The sequence below is a fragment of the Ochlerotatus camptorhynchus genome, unplaced genomic scaffold (assembly GCF_037179485.1).
Source record: "Ochlerotatus camptorhynchus isolate MF236.1 unplaced genomic scaffold, CSIRO-AGI_Acam_v1.1 ptg000503l, whole genome shotgun sequence".
Lineage (NCBI taxonomy): Eukaryota > Metazoa > Arthropoda > Insecta > Diptera > Culicidae > Ochlerotatus > Ochlerotatus camptorhynchus.
In genome coordinates this window covers 1,430,126-1,445,072 of record NW_027040988.1, presented here as the reverse complement: position 1 = coordinate 1,445,072, position 14,947 = coordinate 1,430,126, and the positions used below count along the sequence as shown (strand labels likewise).

Genomic DNA, 14,947 nt, shown 5'->3' with positions numbered 1-14,947 from the left:
GTATTACATCATACCTGTGGATGATAATTGATTGCTTGATTCGTGAGTGCATCGCAGGATGACTTTTCCAAAGTCACAAGCACGGGTTGACATTTGTGCAGTGTCTGACAGTGTTTCAGAGTGTAATTTCTCTTGAAAATAATCGATCGACCGCCGGCTTGAGTAGTGAATCGTTTCTGATAATTTTCTTGATAAACAGTCGAGACACCTGGCTGTCCCGCATCGGGTGACAAGTGAACAAGCGAGAGCGCTAGCATAGCGCCGTCGTATTCCTAGCCCGGAATACTAACGAGCGAGACAGGGAAAGTGAGAACCCTGCTGGCTGGCTGGACTAGACTGACACGGACGTCGAACGCAGGAGAAAATAATACTACCATACCATTCATCTGGTTGCAAAAATTTCTTGCTGTCTCCTGTGCTCTTGCTCTGAGTCTCGTGAAGCGCAAGTTGTGTAGCTGGTCTCGGAAGAAAAATTGAATTTTCCGCTTGTTCGTATAGTGCGATTTGCTGAACCGTGGTCGCGTTCGACGGTACAAGGTACGGAAAAGTGTTTGCCATCCAGATCTGCAAGGTTCCGGACGATTCGGAAGGTTGGATCCGAGACGGAAAAGAACTCTCCTCTGTTGAAATCCATAATCTGAGTGCTGCTCCCTTGCGTGTGCGGGTGTGCAAGGAAAAGTTGTGTAGTTCCAAAATCGGGTTCAAGGGAGCAGTGATTTTTTTTTCACCATCGGTACGATTCCCGTGTAGATTTTCCTGTTGGGATTTGCTTGTAGTGCTCGGCTCTAGGAGGAATGCTTCGAATCTAGTTCGATTTGACATTGTTTAGCCTTATGTGAGCAGTGAAAAGTGGAAAATAAACCGAGAGGGTGTGTAATTTTTTCTTCTTGCTTCTATGTGTTCTCCTTTGGTGGTAATGCTCCTGTCAATATTGGATGTAGTTTTTTTCTTCTCCTCGGTTGGTTGAAGACGAAAAAGCAGAGTGAAGTTATTTTCAATCACCTAGACAGAAAAGCATTTTGACCTCCAGAAAGTGACGAATTACGAAAAGCATTAGCATTGTTATCAGTGGAAATATTAAGTGTGAAGATTGCATTTGGTGAGCAGATAGAAGAAAGAGCAGAAAATGTGGAAGAAAATTGGGAAAATGGAAAATTCATAATATAGAGATATTGAAATATTAATACAAATACCTATGGATAAAGGTTTGCACCAACACATTGACAGATGGCACCGTGTATCGACTACGACTCGCTCAGTATTAGCTGCAGAGTTGCACGCACACACTGGCCGAAGGAAGCAGAAGTTCTCCAATATCGGAGACGTATACACAGATAAGCCGAGAGAACACTGAAGGTTGGGTTGCCTGCGCTCGCTGATGGACACATATGGAAAACACGGGTAGTCCACAATGTACTCTGTAGTGAGAAAAGTGTGATATGTGTGATATTACAATTGGCTGCAATAACGTAGGCAGGATGTTCGCAAGGAGGGAGATGGTGGGAGTTGTTTTTGGAACACAGCGTACAACTGGGTCAATCCTGCTTTGACCAGACTCGGGTATATTGAATGAATCATTGTTTTTGAGCAAATGGAAAGCACCGACAATGCTATTGATAAACTGATTGCGTGCATCAAATATACAGCGGAATATTTAGCCAACATCTACGGTAAGATGCAGCAATTATAGATGGAGGGATTCGGTGCTCACAAAGAATCCAAAGTCTCAAATATCCGATGAATCAATTGTTTAGAAACCTACATTAACATTCGATCAGTTGTAGGCATGCATTCCGAAAAGGTCTTGAAGGTTAAGTGGTAAACATTTTCAAGATAGATTTCGTGATCAGTGTTGAATGAGTTTGTAACAAATAAGCTGAATTAAATTTCTTGATCGATAAGGATGGCATAATAATTACACCTAGTATGACTGCCCTAATAAACAAATACCATAAATGAACAATAACCCAAATAGTCGAACTTTTCCACAAATGGTTTGGATGATACCCCAAACATGTCGTTAAGCAAAATAACCATAACAAATTTATTAGGGTAAGGTGGGGGTATAGTCAACTTAATTGTTTTTTAGACAACTCTGCTTTCCTAGACTCTCAGGAGGCCATTGGTTGAGGAACTTTATGTGTTTCTTTTAATGTATATTGTCACGCAGTAAATTAAATTCTGAAAGTTGCATCAACAACGAGAAACAGCAACTCCAAATGTCAAAACATTTCAGTGATCTTACATTTTCCGGTGTAGGTACTAGAGCTGATAAGCACCCTTGTTTCGGTTAATTTCGAACCGTAGGTATTTTCCATTTTTTGTATAAAAATGCGGTTTGAAGAAAACGAGAATATTGGTGAAAGATAATTCTGCAATCATGTACATATATTGGTTTTGATGTCTGTGTTAGGGAAGTTTTTGTGTCATCTAATGTATTAAAGGTTTTATTAAATATAACTAGGTATTCGGTGTATCTTTAGTTTTTTTTTTCTAAACATTAAGAACGCAAGGATGAAATATCAAACATTACTTCAAGCAAAGACGAACCAGCCCACGGCTGGAAGCCTCTTTAATAAAGACTTTTTTAAAAACATACCGTCAAAATGTTGTCTCTAAGTTTCCATCGTGTTACTTTTGAGTTATATTATTATTTTATTATACTGAGGACGACTGTTCGGTGTTTTGTCTTAGTACTATTTAAAAAGCCGTTGATATAATTTATCGCCTACGTTGCGTTCCTTGGCTAGGTCCTTGATTTCGGACCTTGTTCAGTGATCATTCAAAAAGTGATAGACGACTCACTAGCCAAGAAATCAATTAAAATAATGTGGTTCTCTGTAATAGAATTTTCTTAAAAACTTGTGCCATCAGCCACCAGATGGGCTAGTATTTTTGGTTTGATTTGAACAAAGTTGATTTTGTGTGCAATCAATCTTTGACAGTGTGCAAAGAGTGTATCATTTTGTCATTTTGTTAATGCATTTCAGTTTTGAGTAGAGTGAAAGAGATAGAATCAAAATATTCTAGTACATTTGGTGAAAATGCTAGTGCAATCCAGTATTAGTGGTGTTGCCATGTGGTACACTGAAAAATTGCTATAGCAGGTTCGTCACCAAAGTTTTTGAGCCGCTCCGTCTGTCACTTCGTTTGTGCTTTTATATCATATTGTACCACGAGCTGCTCTAAGTAGTGGCGTCATCTTAACCTCAATGTACCCAACTCTCAAAACATAAAAAATTAACAAAATATTGCTTGCAATGGATAGATAACTTAGAGTTTATTTTTCAACCGATTGGAGTATGAATTTGGCATTAAATCTGGTTTTTAAAGTCGGTGCACAGGTAAAACTCGAAGCTACTTTAAGCTTCTTGCGAAAGTTAAAAGGTCTCGAATCTGTTTTTCTGATGGATCTCATTATTACTTCATATCTTCTGGAGCACAAATATCAGCTACCAGAAAACATACAATGATAAAACTGCTTCCCCATGTTTGCTGCAGTGAAGTCGCAATAGTGCCCGAGATTTTAAAAACAACATATCAAGTTTTATGGAGGTTTTAAATGATACTACATGTCTAAATCATGGTCTACAGAACTCTCATAAAACCAGAAATGTTACTTGGGTTGACATCTAGAAAATTTGAAATGAAGGTGCAAGTCAGCCATCTTGACGACCATTTGTGGATTCTGTATCGTATCACCTTAAGGGCCACCCACATTAAATTTGAATGTATAAATTTTGGAAACTTACATTTGGCACATTGATGTATTTTCTGGCGTTAGTTGAAACATACAGCAATACAACTTTAATGTTACCTGTAAGCAGTGTTTGGAAAAACTCAAAAACCCATTAGCATGTTTTTATTCGCCTATGAGTTTGCCTTGCAAAATTATACTGCTAAAAATGATTGATGAGTTATTACGTTCGATAATTAATTGCTTTATATTTTAGCGATATTTATTGTTATTAGTGTTGTTTTTGCATCAGTGGATGGAAAACTAACACAACATACATGAGTGTGCTATCAATTGACGGTTAAATGGTGTTGATGATTTATAAGCTGGAATGATTTTTTGGCGTTGTGAGTGTGAATGCGTAAACATGCATAAGAATCTCAAGCGTGAGTTTTCTTAGCCACATTCGCGTGTGTTTATTCTCTCAGGGAGGCTCAATGAATGAGAACACTGCCTGTAAGTATTTAATAATCCATTCATTTTTTCCTTGATTTGTTTTCCGTCGATCTTGTTTTCGTACTGAGTATCAATGCTACCGACGTTAGAGAGGCAGCTCCTTCACCAGGACCCTACCTGTCGACCCATCAACTCATGGACCTGGGACCAACGGCTTTACTTCCCTGATAAGAGGTGTTAATGTAATCCAATATTCATAAATTAGCATTTAAACTTCATTTGTGTTTGCTGACGAACAATCAATGTTATGGTTTGCGAAAAAAGTGCATATTTTATCGCAAAATATTTTAAAATACGCCTAAATGTAGGCAACTAATATAAGTTTTTCACATTTTTATAATACTAAATCCTCGACTAAATCATTCATTTTAAATAAATCTGGTTTCAGATTCGAATTCAGCGATTTTAGTAAAATAAGTAATTTCGCCGAACACAGCATCAGAATAAATGCTGATTAGGTTCGCATTTTGAGGATATTTTATCACTTCCACAAAATTGTACACTTAGAGCGGTAGAAGAGCTTGTTAGGGAAAACGTTTCAAATATACTATTTAAAACTAATATATGAAATATTGAACAAATTATCCAACAATAGCATAAAAAGAATGGTTTAGAAACTAAACTTGAATGGTTTAGTGATCAACTGCACCCCAATGATAAACTTCACCCCGTTTTACGGGACTCTGCCAAAGATGGTCGAAAACTTGCAGGTCCTCCTCGAGCGTTTTCCACGTCTCGTGCTCGTAGAGACATTTAAAATAGTGTCACCAATTTTTGGCAAAGTTTTCGACAGCGCTCATCACTATCAGAAAGAATAATGCAGTTCTAGTTGGAGTTTCCCAGCAGATTAGGATGTGGGCCAAATACTCGCGGCTTACGCGAGGTTAGATGGGTACATTGTCGAAGGATATGATCAGAGGAAGAGCTTGGATTTGGGGTTTCGTTGTCTCATCAAAGCGTTGTCGCCAGCAAGAACGGTAGTGTGGTTCTAGATTCGTCTGGAGTTCGACTGGCTATGGTGACCAGTGACTGACGATGAGACTCATCGTTACGGGGGACAAGACAAACAAAAGCAAGAGAGACAATAGACAAAGTAATTAAATTCTTACACTAGCCATTTGCAGAAACACAAAAATCGACTGTTTATAGCAGAGATCACGAGCTCCCAACACGTCTCTGACAGGAACATAGGGTTGTCTTCCTTGGGCCTCGGGGGTATTCAAAAGTCGCGCGTCATTATCCGTACATTGCCAAACTGGGTGATCGATGTCATCGTAACCCTTAAGCTGGGTTTAGACAGGGCAAGTCAATTGATCAAGTCAGTTGAATTCAACTGACTTGAACGCGAATTGAACGTGTAAACCATGCCATTTAACTGACTTGATCAACTCACTTGAATTGAAAAAAGTTGAACCAGGCTCAACTTTTCAAGCCAATTGAATTCAACTGAGTTGATCATTTGACTTGCCTAGTCTAAACCAAGCTTTACACCGACAGATGTTGCTATCCACTATGTTGGACACGGTGTCGCCCCCATCAATCGTGTAAAATTTACCGAAAACAGTATTAATGTTCAATTATTGGATCACATTTGGACTCTTGGTCCTGGATTATTCCCCCTTATTCTGCGAGTCACGTGACTCTCTGTCACCGGTGAGGTGACAATTGTCACCTCGTGTGAGGTGACTCTCCATGTAAATCAAATGTCACCTCACCGGTGAGAGAGAGTCACGTGACTCGCAGAATAGGGGGGATTGTGTACGGAGATAACACCTAAAGGTATACAACGTTTCATATCAAACAGCTGCGTATATTTTGCTTCGATTATTAACCGGTTCATTAAAATCAACAAAATAATCGATATCGCAAATACAATTTACTAAAAACTTACGTTTAATCATCTAACAGAATCACTGGATGATAATTGTTGCTGAAAAAATATCATTCCAAGATGCATTTTGCCATATTTTATGGGTGTGCAATAATTAACATGATTTCGAAACACACTCCTATAAATAACCACAAAATATTCCCAATAAATGTTCAATCGTTAGGGTGACACATCTGCCCCACCATACCCTACATATGAAAAAAGATCTATTGCTCCATTTCATAGCGTATGCGATAGAAGTCCATATTCAATCCATGCGGAAAAATGGCCCGGAGCGGTTTATCGTAGCATTCCGATAAGTAATTCAAGGATCGCATTTACCGAAATTAGCATTTCCAAGTTAAGTATAAAAACGAAATGAATTTCACACTCAACCTTCTCCGATTTGCATAAAATTTTGCATGTTTGTTATGGAGAATCATTAATTTTCGAGCTAAAATTTGGTAATGATGGTTTGCGTTGGTGTCATATGGGTGGCGAGAAAAGGGTATAAGAAGATTTGTTTACAAAAAGCTTATATGCCCTTTTCACATGTTGTTCTTGATGTGTGGTGAAGGAGTCTTAGGTTTTGAACGCTTGTAACTTTGTCATTTATAGATGAAATTAAAATCCAAATACGCCAATCGATAGGATATTACATTACGAACCTGCTGAAATATATATTTTTCCAATTTTTCTGTAATTAAACTTTTGAAAATGTACAAATGATAATTTTATCACTGTTTCCATGAAATAAGCTCCTTTCCCAAACCCAGTCATCATAAACGAATACCACTTGGTTGTACATCATTCTGCTTGAACCTGAAAAGATATAAATTAGCGCTGCTCTCCTGCCTCTGCTCATTACCGCTTCCTGCAGCAAGCAGGACGCAGTCAGCGGCTAAAGGTGGTTCACGGCGTGTCCACCACAATGAGGAATGAGACTTGAAAAAACGTGCATGTAAAACCCACTCCTCCTCCCCCCTTAACATAACCCGAAAAAGACATGGACCTTGACGATCATTTTTTTCCGGGAAATAAATTTTAAGCAAACCACAATTAAACAATTATTTTTTTACATGCAGAGCCAACATTTTCAAAAAAAAAAAACATTACTTAACAGGAGACATACACTCGATGAATTACCAACAACTGACTGTAAAACATATCTTGTACCTCTATATATGTAATTATATTAACATCCAAAGTCCATCCTTTTATACATATTCTGCACAAAAGAAACATTTTGCTCCGCCCCATTCATAAAAAACGGCTGGAAATCCTGTCAGGTGCGTTTGCACATCGTTCTGCTTGAACCTGAAAAGATATAAAACAGCGCTGCTGTCGTGCTTTTGCTCATTGTCGCTTCGGGCGGCGTGGCACTTGGTCCTGCAGCAAGCAGGACCAAGTCAGCGGCTAAAGGTGGGTCATGGCGTGACCACAATGAGGAATGCGACACAATGAGAAAAAGCAATGTATGTAAACCCCCTCCCCCCGTCACAACAACCTCTCCCCCTCCAACAATAACCCAAAAAAGACATGGACTTTGACGATCACTTTTTTCCGGGAAATAGATGTTAAACAAACCACAATTAGTAAAAACAGAAGTTTTTCCCTTAATTTCTTCCCACACCAAAAGTTTCAAATTTGAGAAAAAAATTGCTAGGCATATTCGATGATATTAAGTTGGTGAATTACACACAACTGACGGTAAAACATATCTGGTACTCCTATATGTGCAATTATATTAACATCCAAAGTCCTATTTTACATATTCTGCACAAAAGAAACTTTCTGCTTCGCCCATTCATAAAAACTGCGGGAAATCCTGTCAGTTGCGGGGCTTAGAAAGTATATTTTGTGCAGAATATGTAAAAAAGAAGGGACTTCGGATGTATTTTTTCTGCAAAATATGTAAAAAAGGAGGGACGTCGGCTGTTAACCTAAATGCATATATCATGCATCATAGATAGAGATAGATAGATAGGTTCTACGTCATACTGCGGTCGTGTCTAGGACACAACCCTTTAATTTTTTTATAATGCTTATTTTTCCAGGCTCATTTGCTGTAGCTTTGCGGAGCCAATATTCATTGATAAGATTACAAAATGACTTAAAACTAACGTTAGTAAATCGGGGGTCGATTACTCGCGGCTATCTCGAGGTTAGGGGTGACAAATTGTAACAAATGGATGGCAGGGTACACACAGATAATATTTTACTGGGGTCAGTAATTTTTTACTGGGTTTTCAAACAGCTGAAAAAGTCAGTAAACTGAAAATAACGGTTACACGTAATGCAACGAACAATTTTAACATATTTTATTTTTATCATCAAATAAATGTAATAAGAACACAGTCTGTATAAAATTCAAGAAAAAATCACTTTTATACAATTTTTTACAATTTTTTTTAAGTTTACTGACTTTTTCAGCTGTTCAAAAACCCAGTAAAAAATTACCGAACAGGGAGGCCGTGATTTTGTGTGTAGGGATTGTGAACATAAGGTTTGGAGAGCAATGTGCTCTTGATCTCGAACTAAGCGACAATCTGATGAAAAAGACAAACATGGGGGTACACCGATGGGCAGCTAACAACTTGGGAGAACACAAGATGACACTAACTACTAAATCCTCAGATCTATCCGTTTTAAAAACACATAAATTAAATACAAATAGTCGAGATCTCGGCTTGCCAAGACATCTATAACGGGTATCGCGGGTTGTTTTCCTCGGGCCCGGATGTGGATAACTCAGGTGTAAGGTACATCACCAAACAACATGCTCGATATCGTGATAACCACTTCGACACGCACATAAATTGCTGCCTGAGAGCCCAATTCGATAGAAGTGCGAGTCTAACGAGCAGTGATTGGACATAAGCCTTGATATAACGCGTATAAAGTCGCGGCTCATGTCCAACCCTTTGAACCATGGTTTGTTCGAAACCTGTGGGAGAATAGCATGTAACCATCTTCCCAATTCACCATCACTCCATTTGTGTTGCCAACTGATGAGGATGAAACAAAGTTGTAGGATAAATTAATTCCTTGTATGGACAAATATTCAAGGTAAAAAATTTCAATAAATGCTGAGTAAAACTTCAAAACGTGTTTAAATAACAATAAATTACCCTATTCAATGCGTTTTGAAACAATTTTATTGAAAAACTTTAAAAAATGCTATTTTCTGTGAATTTATCAAGTTGGACACTTAAAAAACACACAGAAACTTAACAGAAATCATAGAACTACAACTTTTGCACAAATTTAACTTTTTATTGAAACAATGATTTGTGAAATATTGCATAGTAAACCATTTATTTATCGTTTAAAATCGTTTTCTGTTCAAACATTTACAAAAAAATGAATAAACAAAAAGTTAAAAAGTTTTACCAAAACTTTGATTTTTGAAAATTGTAAATTTTTGAGTATCCAACTTGAAAACTTCACAGAAGATAGAATTATACGTGAGATTTTTTATGATATATATTCAAAAAATTAATTTCATTAATTGATGAGAGTAATTTTTTGGTTTTTCAAGTTTAAAACACATTTCTGGATTTTTTATCCAAAATGATTTTTTTTACTGTGTATATTTTTCATGCTAAGGAATTATTTTTGCCTAAAACTTTGGCTCAGAAGTTAGTTTGGTTGGAATTGACGTTCTCGAGTTATTATTGTTTTGGCCGAATTTTAGCTCCAATGCGAATGATTAATCCACCATAACAAAAAATGATGCAAAGTTTCATGCAAATCAGAGAAGTTCGCATTAGACCGATTCATTATTTGGCAATTACTCCAGTACTGAACTAGTAGGGGAAGACGGGGTAAGAACGCCAGGCGGGTAAGAGGGACCGCAACCAGCTCTATATGAAATCCTCTACATTCTTACCAATACTCAATTCAGAAAAGATTAATACATAATATGTTTTATCATTCTGAAACACCTTGTAACCCCCGAACTTATGAAGCTTCAAAACAATAAATAAAGGCAAACTTCTCGTTCGGTGGGGCTTTCACGATCTAATTTTGAAAGCAACAAATATAAGACTTTTTGATGAACAAACGATGTTTTCTGACGTTTGTTGGCACCTGTTTTTCTTCAGTAGGCTGTACTGCTTCTGTGACTGTAGATAAAGGTATGTAAAAATGCATGAAACATGAGAAAATATACCATTTTGAGACAAATGTAAACCAGAGGTAAGACGGACCACTTTTGACGGGGTAAAAGCGTCACCCTTATTTATTGCGAAATGACTTTGATTGAAACTGAAATGATGTTTTTCCAGATCAAGTATTAAGTGTCATTGATTTTTCATAGCTACAACCTCGGCTACAACCAAGAATAAAAACCTGGATTCATTCATCGATGGTGAGATTTGACCATTTTTATTAATTTACATTTCCACAATAAAATAAATTTTGTTTTGCTCCAGGGTGGTATCCGGGACATGTCCGTGAGTGACCAATGTGGTCCACCATACTCAATTTAACCACCAATGACAATTTTTCAGAGTTCGTATGTGCTTTGACGTGTCGCATGATGGATTTCGAGTTAATATGATTTTGACCACTTCCCCGAGGGTGCTCGGAACATGTCAGGGTGTACAAAATGAGGCCCTGGGAACACAATATGACTCCTATTGATCATATTTTCTAATTCTCATGCGATTCCAAAGATATTCAGTTATGATCTATGTGACCATAGTACCATTCATGGGGCGTTTGTTGCGTCCAATTTTGTGCAATGGTTGTCGAAAAATCCGTCATGGTCCGTCTTACCCCATTGGTGATCCTTCTTACCCTGCTTGTAAAAGAACGATTATTTTTTTATCGTTCCAAAAATTGATAAAAAAGCATAAATAGTGTGATGAATCAGAAAATTTTATATTTTTTTCTATTGATAAATGAACGCTTATTCATATATAAACATGGCAAAATGTGAAATTTCTTGCTCATTTTGAACTACTAAATTTATTGCTTAGCGTGGCGCTCTTACCCCGTCTTCCCCATACACTGAGATTATTATTTCTTATAATTTCATAGAAATATCGTATGTTTTCTTTCGACAAGATTTTATGTTGGGTTTCATGCGATCGGACTGTGAAAACTGCCAGAGTTTTTAACCAGACATCGTATGATTTTTCACGTATACAACTATGAATTTGAATACAAACGAATGGTGGATATCATGGGATTTGACTATTAATGTCGTAAGTGTTTTCGATATGTGGGAATAAAATCAGCGCTACATTTTTAATTTATTGGATACATTAACTCGTATTTCATTCAAATAACTTACAATTTCTAGAACGAGTTTTCCCGTTGAAACGTTTGCCTCGATGGATTTCTATCCTTATGCAATCGGTGTAGATTAGCCGATGCAGGTGCGGAAACTGGAACAAGTTCGAAGGATCCGACAAACTTCTCATTCTGTTAGCGTTCGACTTTGATGCAATTGGGGAAGCTATTCGGTCAGCTGCACAGCTAAGTGCGATGGAAGCGGAAGCAAAAACAAATCTTTTTTATTAATACTTTATTTGTGAGATTTTTAGCTCGTTGGCTAGTTCATCTCGTAGCACCAGAAGCTAATCTGCAAATGTAAAACTATAGAATTAAAAACTAGTGGAAATAAATATAAAGACACTTTAAAAGCATGGCTCCTCCAAACTTTAAAAATCAGATTAATTCTAAATCATCCTACTAATATAAACCTACGAAAGAACCAATTGCATAATATAGGTACCTCGGAGAAATAAATGTAAATTTGAGTTTCTTCTAAGCTAATAAATTTAAGGACGCCATACAAAAATGTATGGGAAATTGATGCATGATTTAGCATGCCATCAATAATTACGGCTCCAAATTAATCAAAGAGTTAGTTCCAATAATCATCAATCCCGGTTTTTGCTAAATTTTAAGCATATCCAAACCGTAGAAGTTTTCAAAATTCACAAAAATCATTGATGGCATGCTAAATCATGCATCGAAAATTACTAATTTCCCATACATTTCTGCTGCTAATCTGCTTTTTGTTATTTTTTATCACATTAAAAAAAACATAAAATTTACTAAGCAAACAATGTTATTGAGCAGAAATCATGCTGAATTAATTCTAGACCAATTTGGTTCTTCTCCTGGGAGGTGACGTCGATGAGCACAACAACTGAAACAAACAGGCTGCATTATTGGCGATGTTTTGCAATATCCGTTTATGCTGCAATATGTTTTGCAATTTCGGTTCCGCAGAGGAACAGCGTCTAAGTATTCTTAGCCTCTCCGCTGGTTCACTCACGGGCACTACTAAGCGAGTGACAGCTCTTGGCAGAATAAAATCGTATAGACCACCACAGTCACCCTAGATGTCCCAGAAGATGGTGGTGCCGTGACCGGACACGCGATCCGCTTCAGCTCCTCATCGATGCACTTTATCTGCCAGCATAGACCTGGTACAGAAGTGGCCAGTGGTTGACATCCCCTGTATCCTGAAGCAGGCAAATCTGTATATTGTGGTGGTACAGCTGCTACTGATTCTGCTAGCTGCAAATCAATTCTAGACCCACGTTTGAAATAGGCGGAACAACCAAACGTAAACAATGGCTTTAAACGCAAATTCCTCGAGAATCAAACCACTCCCACGCAAACTAACCATGCCATCCAATAAAGTTAGTTTGCACTATCAGATGGTGGTGTTAGATTGCTTCGATGTGTTTTGGTTATCGAGGAATCTACGTTTAAAGCCATTGTTTTCGTTTGGTTGTTGTAGAATTATACCATGATATAAATGTAGATAACCATAACGTGCTTACTTGACAGCATAACATAGAGCTTGCTGACGTTTATCGTATGCACACTACGTCACGTATACGTATACGCAAAATGTTTTCATCAGGAAAAAAAACTTCATAGTGAAAATTTTGTCCAGATGAAAACAAATCACTGACACAATCACACTTTAGCAATCTCTATTGCCATAGGTTTTATTTGCGTCCAGCAAACTGACATAATTTTACGATTTAATCCGCCATCTTGGTACCTATCTTCGTTTCTTTATTTAACGTCAGTCTCTGTTCCGCAATCTAGTGCCAATCACCGACGGACATCGATTGCCATCCATTGACGGCAATCAAATGTGCAGGAAGGCAGCTTCCACACCTGCGTATCGCACCCATTCAAATGCAACATACATGGGCCGGGACCAACGGCTTTACTTCCCTTCCGGAGGAAGACGTGACCAGAGATTTTTATGCCTCAGAAAAATCCCACCGACCTCGGCTGGGATTGAACCCAGACCCATTGGGGTGGAAAGCAGTCACACTTGCCACTACACCACCGGTGCCGGCCATCTTGGTATCTGTTTGGAAACAAAATCATACGATCCTCTAATTATTTTGTACTTATTAAATCTGTTTACAAAAATCATATGATGACCGTATGAACTTCACACGATTGTCATATATCTTTGATTGTATTGAACAATAATGGATATACGGATGTTATGAATTCATATGAAGCGTATGAAAGTGGGTTGGAATCAGATTTTCATACGATGGTAACTATGCAAATCGCATCTGTAATTTCCTCGGTGTAGTGCTGCTCGATTAATTCAAGATTTGATAATGGGAAAGCTTTAAAAAATACGCGGAGCTATTTTACGCTAGGGACTGCCCTACCCAGCGTTGCCAGATATACCGATTTATCGGTATTTATACCGATTTCCGAACTAGATACCGATGTACAGATAAGGTTCCTCAGAATACCGATTTTTAAGATTTTATACCGATTTATACCCAATTTTTTTTAAATAATCAAAATTATAATTGGCTACCCACGCTCGAATTTCAGAGAAAAATTTTGTGAAAGACTTGTATCTTTTTGAATACCTCATATTTTTTTAGCCTCCGAAATTCTAAAAAATCATCATACTCTTTCGACTAATGTTTGCATTTCCTCCTCATGATTGGCTACCCATCAATCGAGGAAAAGTCGATGGCTCGTTCCGGTAATTCCTAGAGAATCGAGAAATATTTTTTAAACATTATTTAACTTCTGGACGTTTTCATTCAGTTTTTAACTTCCTGAAGCTTCATCCAACTTTCCCTGAAATTTTCTTTCCCCATACCTTCAGCCTTCGCTCGAATGATTCTCAGTTTTTTCAACTTTCCCGGAACTTCCAAGGATGCTATCAGATTTTTATTGCGGATCCACACTAGCTGCAGGAACATTTAAGAAGTTCTGAAGCTTCAAAAAATCCAGACTTTTGTGTAAGTTGCAATAAGTTAACGAAAGTTTCATAAACTTCTGTTAAAATTCGAAAACCCGGAAATTTTAGAAAAGTCCAGCGAACTTAAGGGGGTATTCCCAATCTTTTGCCTTTTTTCGGCCTGTTTTTCAATTAATTTTTTTTCAAGGAAAATGAATAGTAATGCGCCTAACTCTTTGGGATTCTTGTTTATTGAACATTAAAGTTTACAAATAAAAATTTTTCGACATAAAAAAAGACATTATTGACGTCACAAAATGGCGGCAAACAGACCCCTGTTCGCCGCAAACGCCTGGACGGGCGAAGACTTTTCTCGGAACGGCTTCATCTGAAACAGATTTCGTGATGAAATTAATAATCTGCATAAGATTCTCTGGAGCTTCTCCCGTTGGCAGCAAAAAATCTTGCAAATTAACAAAATGGCGGCCAGATGAAAAAACAGGCGATTTTTAGCCCGCTTTTTTGCAGCTTTAAGGTGCTTCAAACAATGTTAAATGTTAATATTTTTGGCTGAAAGTGGGAGAAGCTCCAAAGAATTTAATAAGGAACAAAATGCGCAAAGATTCAAGTCAATATCTCTTATAGTTTCTGAGAAAAATCTTCGCCCGATAAAAAAAATGTG

General features: G+C 37.6%; 1 protein-coding gene across 3 annotated transcripts in view; it reads left to right on the top strand.

The window, feature by feature from the left end:
* Window positions 1-321: 321 nt before the first annotated feature.
* Window positions 322-14,947, top strand: part of Galphas (G protein alpha s subunit) — a 98,731-nt gene continuing 84,105 nt past the window's right edge. The window contains exon 1 of one of the 3 annotated variants that reach the window (XM_065235804.1): window positions 322-537. The gene's annotated coding sequence lies outside the window, so the exon portion shown is untranslated. The other 2 variants (XM_065235805.1, XM_065235806.1) reach the window with 2 other exon arrangements.